Genomic DNA, 9,518 nt, shown 5'->3' on the forward strand with positions numbered 1-9,518 from the left:
GAGACCCTGTGAGTTATTATTATTAGTGCAGGCATTTGGGGCACATAGCGATGCTCCGTCCACTACAGTTAAAACTCGATCGAACGAAACCCGATTTTACGAAGTTCCCGATCTAACGAACAAATTTCCATTCCCCGGCAAATACCCATGGGGTTCAGTGTTGTCATCCCCCCGAATTAACATCTTAATTATGTGGTCACCACACCCGATTTAACGAAGATTTTCTTCAAATGACCGAGTGATTTCTTTCTAATTTTTGAGAGAGACGGGTTTTTCTTCGAGCGTACGCTCTAACGTTCGCTATCGGGTTAAAACATCTAGGCGCCCTAGTTACGGCCCCAGCTTTACTTTGGCCAGGCTGCCAGCCATGCGTGCATGTATAGAACGGACTGACTAGACAGTCGGTAGCGCTCTTATGTAGCGGATGGTGCTAGAGGCGGCGGTGGCTGATTTCGTTATTTCGTCGTTTATGCGACAGAAAGTATCCTCGTAACTTTCTCGTGCGGTCTGCCCGCACAGTCACTATTCGTTCTCCGCGCCATCGTATATCGGTAGCCTGTCATAGCTTCACGTGACCGTCTACCTGGCCTGCAGGGCCCGGACGTGGTGTACCCGATGTCTGGGCCGTCCTAAGCGCTGGCATTGCGGTTTTTTTTTTCGGACGCGGTGCCATGGGTTGCCGGCAAGGACAATGGCGTGGTAGCTTCTGGATATTGCTGCGTTACAATTTTAGGTTTCGAAGGGCTGAAAAAAAAATCCCTTTCTCGATTTTACTAAATTCCTAACTTAACAAAATAATTTGAGCGTGGTCATCACTTCATTAAATCGAGTTTCAACTTTACTTCAAACTTTCGCGAGTGTGTGCAGTTATTGGGCAATGAGACGGGGGGTCGCGATCATTTTTTATTTATTATATGGCATAGCGACAGTGGCGTAGCCAGGAATTTTTTTCGGGGACCCGGGGGGTTCAACCATTCTTTAAGTATGTTCGTGCATGCATTTGTATGTGTGCGGTATATGCACAAAAGCAAAATAGAATAATTTCGGGGGAGGGGGTCGAACCTCCCCCCCCCCCCTGCTACGCCAGTGCATAGCGATATCCCTCCACATATCGGAACCTAACTTAGTTTTGCAGCGCACGCCTTTGTTTCAGCACGAGATTAATAAGTGACACTAGCTGGAAAATTCGACTTACGCTGGTGCAAGATATTTTTATTTTGAGAAGCAAAATTTTTCTCTGCGCGTTCATGATTCTTGTGCTTGCGTTAAAGAACACTTTTATTGAAAATAAAATAAATTCGGTTGTCTGAGCAAGCCCCTTTTTGAAGCAAAAAATGGCTAACTTGGCTTTTGAAGAAAAGGCCAGAAATATGAGCATTTTTCAGCATTTTTTTTCTGTGGCTCCTTATATTACTACCTGCTTGTTTTGACATTTCTTTATTGGCTTACTTTGTAACATATGCTAAACGCGCAGCAGGCTGTTTTGAGTCTCTCTTATGTAGCAGCATATTTAGTTTTGACGGCAACCTTTTAAAGATCGCGAAATGTATTGACCATTTTTTTGCACGCGCGTAATGAAGAAAAACACTCACCTCTCATTCAATTTCTCCAGGACTATATAATGCATCAGCAAATACACGTTGTATCATGTCGTTCTGAATGCAGATAGTGGCAATGAACAGTGATGTACAGTACGCGCTGCAGTGTACAGCTCCCCGTTGTCTGTCTTTTGTAGTGTTGCACATCACAAGCATCGAGTTTATTATTATATTATGGCTTCCACTTGCGCCACAAGTTAACAAGCACATTCTAGTACTACAAGGGAATACAGGTGCCTTGGGAAATTCAAAGGCGTGATAAGCTCTCTAACGTGGTTGACTATATATACATGCATATATGTTGCGCTCTGCCACAAAACACCATGGTGCGGGTTCAGATTTCTGCCACGGTACCCAATTTTCAATGCAAACAAATGCAAAGACACCCCAATACTTACACTATACATAAACAAAGTCGTGCCGGTAATGCAGTGTAACTGTAAGGGCTCCGTGTTTTCGGATAAATCCGAAATAATCCGATAAACACTCTCCAGGCGCGTAGGCAGAATTTTTTTCGGGGGGGGGGGGGGGGCACCTCCATTATCAAAAGTGGGGCAGGACAGGCAGATGTGGTCGAGTGTCATCTTCTGCTGTGTATGCCATGGCAAAAAAAAAAAAAAAAATCGAGGGGGGGGGGGCACGGGCCCGGTGTGCCCCCCCCCCCTGGCTACTCCACTGACACTCACCGGTAAAAGTTTTGACAATTCGGATTTATCCGATAAACTCCGATTTCAAGTTAAAAGGGCATTTTCAAAGCTATGAATCATCAATCGAAAGAAGCGCGCCTCCATCAGCGGCAGCAACCTCGTAAAGTATGCTTGCGTCTATTACAAGCTGTAATACGAACAAACGTAGGTGTTTTGTATTAAAGTATTTGTGCTTGCTTGCATGTATATGTGTTTGTGCGTTCAAACCTTCTAGACATCTAAAATACACTTAGTGTGGTCGCATTTTCTCGTGTTCAGATAGCATTTCATCTAAGATTTCGGAGTACTGAGAATAATAATAATATATAGGTCCTCTATTTTTCATCAAGACGAGGGAGTCTGGGAGAAAAAGCTGAGAAGCAGCTTGACTAGCTCTTGCTCACCCCCAAAGTACACTGTGGCGAGTTTACAGCAGTGCACATCAACGGCCTTATTAATAGGGTAAATGAACAGGAAGTGAAAAAACATCAAAGCATCGAAAAACAGGGTGATCAGCAACGATGCAACGCATTTTTATTGGAAGTAAAATTTATAACTAAAATTGCAACAACTCGTAATGCAAAATTAAACACCGAATTTCGGAGAATTGGAGATACGTGAAATAAACTCCGAAAAACACCCTCCGAATTTCAAGAAAAATAGACTCCGAATACACGGAGCCTTATGTATAAGACACAGCGTCCCACTGCGGCCTTTCTCGATAGCCCCGTTCTTACATGCTGTGTTGAAATAACGAGAATGTTCTCAACCGTAAATCAGGCAGGCAGGCAGGCAAAGAACTTCATTATTATCCGGAGGCGGCGCTCGACCCCCCTTAGGGGGTGACACCGGTGGGCCACGACGGGACGGGGAGGTTAAACTCCACGGCCATGTCGCGGGCCCTCTGGATGGCCCTAAGCTGGTCTCCTTTGTCTTGGCTAGTGAGCAGATAGTTCCAGTCCGCCTCCGTAGAGGGAGACTCGCTGCTCTCGCGCAACGCAGGGCATTGCCACAGCATGTGTTGTAAGGTGCATTTGGGGTGGCCACAGCGCGCGCGGGCACCCCGGCTCTATACTAATTCAATCATTTTATTCATTTTATTCATTTTTAACATCATGTGTAACAGTTGTACCGTGTGATGCATGATGCAAATAAAAAGTACGAAAAAAAAAAAAACCGTCTGCCGGGAGATATACAGTGAAGGTCCCCAAAATTGCTCTTGCGTCTCGTGTGCAGGAGCGTCGTGTTTTGTGATGGCTGCCATTGACGCATTCATTAAGAAGCAACTTCCAGAGTGCAAAAGGAGACGAAATATATTCAAGAATCTTTAAAGCTATAGCCATGAAACCTTATCTCAAACGTGCCGAGTGAGCTCGCGCTGTTAGCGCAACATATTAGCGGGCCGGAAATTTCTTCGCATGATGTTTTCGAATGCCGGATGCGAAATTTGACGTCCGAAAATTCACAGTTATGCAAGTAATTATGCATGTAAGATGTAAGTAATTATGGAGGCAAGTACTTGTAATTAATTAACTAACCGATGACCAACAAATTTACCTGTATATGCGCGGAGCAACCGTTAAAACGCCCTTAGTCTCATCTTCATATCTCGTCCAACTTTTTTTTAAATGCGAAGCATTTCTTAGCGAACCTTTGGCCCTTTGAGCGTTTCTATCTATCTGGCGGCGTATACGTCTGGATGTTCTCATGATCGCCCCCTTAACTTTGTGTAGACCAAAATTGGCATGGGAGGGTAAGAGGATTTGACAAATATGACTGTCGGGTCATGACATGAATAACGTGAAAATCCGGTCGCATACGTCGTCAAACCCTTTCCTCCAGACGCGTGTGGCACATACCCGTTTACCGCGGGCCGCGGTGTACGGGTATGCGCCACAGGTGATTGACAGTTTATACCCAGGAAGTAGGAACGGCGATAACAGACATTGGTAACTTAAATGGGAGAGCGTTAAGAGAAACCGACATCGGTAGCGTTGACCCGACGAATGGAAAGAATGAAAATTAGGATCCCAGCAGGAATCGAACCCGAGCATTCTGCGTTGCAATCAGGTATTCTACCACAGAGCCACGCCAGGTCTACAAACTGGTTTGGAAAAACAGCCTATGCAGGCCTAATGTCGGTGCAACGTCAATTGTGGTTGTGGTGCTCGCTATCTAGTTTTTCAAAAAAGCAATAAACACTACATGATACTCCTACGGTACAGGAGTCATATCAGATTAACGTCGGTGGTTCCAGTGTTCGCTCCGCTTTAATTTATAGCAGTCTAATAAACACAACATTTGTATTCCTATGATTCAGCAAGCTATATTGAAGCACTGGTAGTACGTATGATATTCACATCATCGCACCGTAAAGTGCACTTAGTCCGCCAGAGCGACGCAGTGTCCTCTTCATTTCTTACGAGGCTGGGCAATGGCCTCATGCTGACCGAGGATGATGCCAGATTGATTGACAGCCGCTCTGTAGACTAGGCTACGTAGGCCACATACGCCCAGGTAGTCTACGAATACGACAAGCGCCATCCACTGATGTTCGTCTACGGAGCACTATAAAAGCCTACCAGCCTCGACGGCCTACACCGACAGACAATTTGTCGACGAAATGACCAAGGCATTCACAATTTCCAACAAGCTGTACTATACCTCATACTTCACTCCATATGGACCCCTCGTCACCGCGATCACGACCGCATCCGATAACAAGTCATGACCAGCTGCTGGGGCTCACTGATCACGGTGATGATGACCTCGTTCAAGAACTGTCAAGAACTTCTTCCGCACATGCACACGGGTTCATGAAACGTGCGTGCGTTCTCCATCATAAGGGATAAGTAGTATAAGCACTGCATATCAGCTTACTGCTTCTGGTGTTGGTAATACCCACGTTGCCGTTGGCAGCGTTACCCAACTGTAAGCAACTGGTTATATAACACATATGCGGCTCTTCAACATATATGTGTGCGTATAAAATTTAAACAAATCTTTAGCGTCATTTCGTAACGGTTCGCTCTCTGTCGCAGATCCAGCCGATCAGAAAATAGGACAGAGCCTTATTTCTGCAACCCTTATTGAAGCACTGGTAGTACGTATGATATTCACATCATCGCACCGTAAAGTGCACTTAGTGAACGGTTCGCTCAGTAAAAAAATTACGCCACAGTCACCTTCCCGCCGCATGGTTCGCATAACATCGACTCCCACGGTACGTGGGATCTGCCGAATTTTTTTCAGTTAGCTTGGTCAAGTTACCCCACCCAATTGCCTCCCTTTTGTAGCATCCAAGGAGTCATACCAAGATTCGCGCCAGTGAGGATGAAAGGACAGTGAGAGCCATGCAGAAATAAGGGTTGCAGAAATAAGGCTCTGTCCTATTTTCTGATCGGCTGGATCTGCGACAGAGATCCGGCCCATCAGAATCATATTCTATGAGATTGCAGGAGTAATCCTCCCCCGAGAAATCTCCTGCGGCAAGCCCCCTCACAACAGGTGTGCGTTGGGCTCCTCGCTAAAATCTACTCCTACCCTCAAACCCAAGCTGGGCTGGCGGAATGCGTGGCGAAGGTCGCGGCCAGCTGAACACCACCCTAGCCTCATCCACCCTCTCTCGGCTTCCCTTCCTCTCGTCTTCAAATAACGTTTATTTCTCCCTCCCTCCTCTCCTCATTTCCGTTCTCTTCTTTCACCCCCCTTCCCGCTCCCCCCAACGACCCGTTACGTACCCAAGCCGCTTTGGGGCCGCGGCACTAAAACTCCCTAATAAATATGGCCTTTCTTCTCCCTGAACCACCACGACGACACTTGAAGGATTCGTAAAAGTTTCGCAGCAGGAGATTCGTGTGGCAGCGCAGTCCAGTGTTGAAAAAAGATTATTATTGCTTAGAACGGTGTTTCAGGGCCCCTTAACGTCCTATTCATTTCGTGGACGCACCAGCAATTTCAAATATTGTCATTTATCTGCATTTAGCCTCTATATGGAAGAACTTAAGTTCGTTTCTCTGCCCTACGAGTATGTATGTTTTATTTAATCAGTTTGTCACGAATTCGGGTCACTATGCATTTTGTCCTTTCTAATTTAATGTTTCAAATTTGTGTTACCTTGGCCCGAAATTAGTAATGCTTGCTTTTTTTACAAATGTTGTTATAAACAAATCACTAATTTGGCGTTGCCGGCTGAACTCTGCTGGTGAAAACTGACGAAGGGTATTAGTGTGTGCTGAGGTGTGCGTTGCATTGGAACACGTGAAAACCGCGAGTTATATTTTGTTAGATTGATTTAATCTTTGCTGCATGTATTTTACGACTAAGGTCGCGCGTTTGGCTTGTTAATGAGTCATATTAAATGCCACTGGCATGCATAGTGCGTTGTTGATTTTCGAGTGTTAGCGCGCTGTGTGTGTGTGTGTGTGTGTGTGTGTGTGTGTGTGTGTGTGTGTGTGTGTGTGTGTGTGTGTGTGTGTGTGTGTGTGTGTGTGTGTGTTTGTGTGTGTGTGTGTGTGTGTGTGTGTGTGTGTGTGTGTGTGTGTGTGTGTGTTTCTGCGTTGCCCTTCGTCCCGTCTTGGATGCGCTACGCCAGGGGCGTAGCCAAGGGGGGTGGGGGGTTGGGGGTTCACCCCCCCCCCCCCGAAATTTTTCAGTTTTGCTTGCATATATATACATGCACACATACAAACACACGCACGAACATACATAATGTATGGTTGAACCCCCCCCCCCCCCCCCCGAAAAAAAATTCTGGCTACGCCCCTGCGCTACGCCAATGACATTAGTATTCTACGACTGGACGTTGCCTCGTGCTATCAATGTATAGGCAGGCGCCCGCACTCGCAATTTGCTTCAAGGCTCCCTCTTGTTCGCTACTAGGACGCTTTCCAAGGACAACGAATGCCTGTATGTACGATGCTATACGCCCTGGAGTTCCGTTTCGATGCCGTTCCCTTTTCCTTTACAACCATATGGTTCTTGTTACAAAAAAAATAGACTCGCCATATCCCGGCCTTGCAAAAGTGGATGTCCAGCGAAGCTTTGGGAAACCACCACTACAACCGTTGAGGGAGGTGTTCTTTATAAATGCGAAATCATTATATGACCGATGAAGCGAAAAATCCGGAGTTAAAATCGAATGACACCAAAACCCATGTGGCAAAGTGGTGACGTCACGTTTGATCTACGGTGACGTAACGTGATCACGTCAAAGGTCGCGTGACGATATCACCGCATCAAGCGAAACGGCACGTGATGACGTCATCGTCACGTGACGGTATAGCCTGATTACGTCATGATGACACCTGATGATGTAACAGCGGTGACGTCATGCGATGGCTCTTGGGGGAAAACGGCACACTGGGCTCTTCCCGCAAGAAGTATATATAAACGTTGCCTCCCGCTTCTTTGCGCTTTTCGGGATCGGCCCACTTTTTTCCGTGAGGAGAACGATGCCACGAGAAATCCTGACCAACTATAGAGGCTATAGCAGCTTCTCTGTGGAGTAAAAATCTCTCAAACAGTTGTTCATATCCTCATGAACACTCTCACTTTATAACCCTCACATATGATACCGAAGCCAAATACAATGAATCCAAGGAAAGCGTATAGGGCACATTATTTGCTGTTTATAACTGTATAGTGTAAGAGATATGGCATTCATGGAAATGAATTATGTGGACGAAAAGACGACTTGCCGTCGGTGGCGACCGAACCTACAACCTTCAAGGGTTGCCGGTTCGGCCCCCACCGACGGTAAGTCCCCATGAAGGTGCTGACATGCCAGCTTGTTGGCGGTCACGCGATGCTGTTAAAATACTCTGCAGCTGGGCATGTTCTAACTTATGAAAGTTGAACATAGAATATGACGCTTCCTTTGAGCCGAAATTCGTTTCTGTAGGCCAGGGGAATTAATATAGGTCGTCGACACGTATTGTTATAGCGTGCATGGCAAATTGAAGTCCGAGAGTCTTGTGACCGACTATGAGAGATTTCTTTTTTTTTTTAAGGCAATGCAGAATATTTCAATATCGGCCGTGATTCGCGATAGATGGCAGAGTCCTTGCGCTCGATTATAGCATACTCGAAGCGACGGACATGTCTTGCGCGAAAAGATCAAATACATAATAAGCTAATTTACTAAAATTTATATATTATATTTAAATTCAAATACTTTACGGTACATACTGCAGTTGACATAATGCAATCGGTGAGCAATGCAAGGCATGTTCACTTCGAATGAAGTCTGAGGGTGACACAGATTTCGTAATACGCGTTGCGGTAAAAATGCAATGTTGGTACGGATATATTTTTTTTACGAAACGCCATTTTGTACATTCAAGCGCATACATAACTCAAGAGAAACGTCCATGCATTTTATCGCTCACTTTGGGGATGAATATCCCGAAACCGATGTTACCCTGAAAGTTCGTTCGAGGTGGTTACGAATTCACGAGCTTTTAATTCGTAAATTGCAGTGAATATCTTACATGTATTAATTAAAATATAATCAATAATTCGTTCTAATTGGCTGATTTTCCGTATTCAGGTTTCTCGCTAAGGCAATGTCCACCGCTTAGAACAGAGGTCTGAAACTTATCTCGGCCAGCGCGCCGCAGTCACCAAAATTTACTCCCGCAAGGGCCAGAACAGTGAAGAAGGACCAGGGGTGGGTAGGTGGGGGGGGGGGGGGGGGGGGGTGAGTTTCTATAAAATGTGGTATAGTACGTTCCATTTGAAAGAAGAGGAGGAGGAGGAGAAAAACGGAAGGACATTTCCCATGTCTCATATATGGGCCATTTCTGAAAGGGGTTTGAAGTGAGAATTCCAGAAACATCGATACTGATCTCCAAAATGACTAAAATATGGACGCCGATTCTGAAATATGGAGTTGTTGTTTCGCGGTTATGTATCAACACATGCTGACAGCAGGGGGTGCCTCACAAAAAATATGCTTTAGACCAGCCATGCCTGTGTAGCTCATGGAACATACTTATTAAGAAAATTAAAAAAAAAAAAAATGTGGGACGAAGGCAGTCGTGTGCCGGCCGGGCCGCATGCGGCTCGCAGGCCGCGTGTTTGAGACCCCTGGCATCAAATAATTAATCTCAATGACTACAATTGTATCATATATGTCCCAGGCGAGTTTTAAGATTCTGTAATGCCTAAAAAAACGACATTTGGTATAAATATTTAAGTGAGCGAAATTTTGAACATTATGAAGAAATGACAT

This window comes from Rhipicephalus sanguineus, chromosome 1 (assembly GCF_013339695.2).
Source record: "Rhipicephalus sanguineus isolate Rsan-2018 chromosome 1, BIME_Rsan_1.4, whole genome shotgun sequence".
In the NCBI taxonomy this organism is placed as follows: domain Eukaryota; kingdom Metazoa; phylum Arthropoda; class Arachnida; order Ixodida; family Ixodidae; genus Rhipicephalus; species Rhipicephalus sanguineus.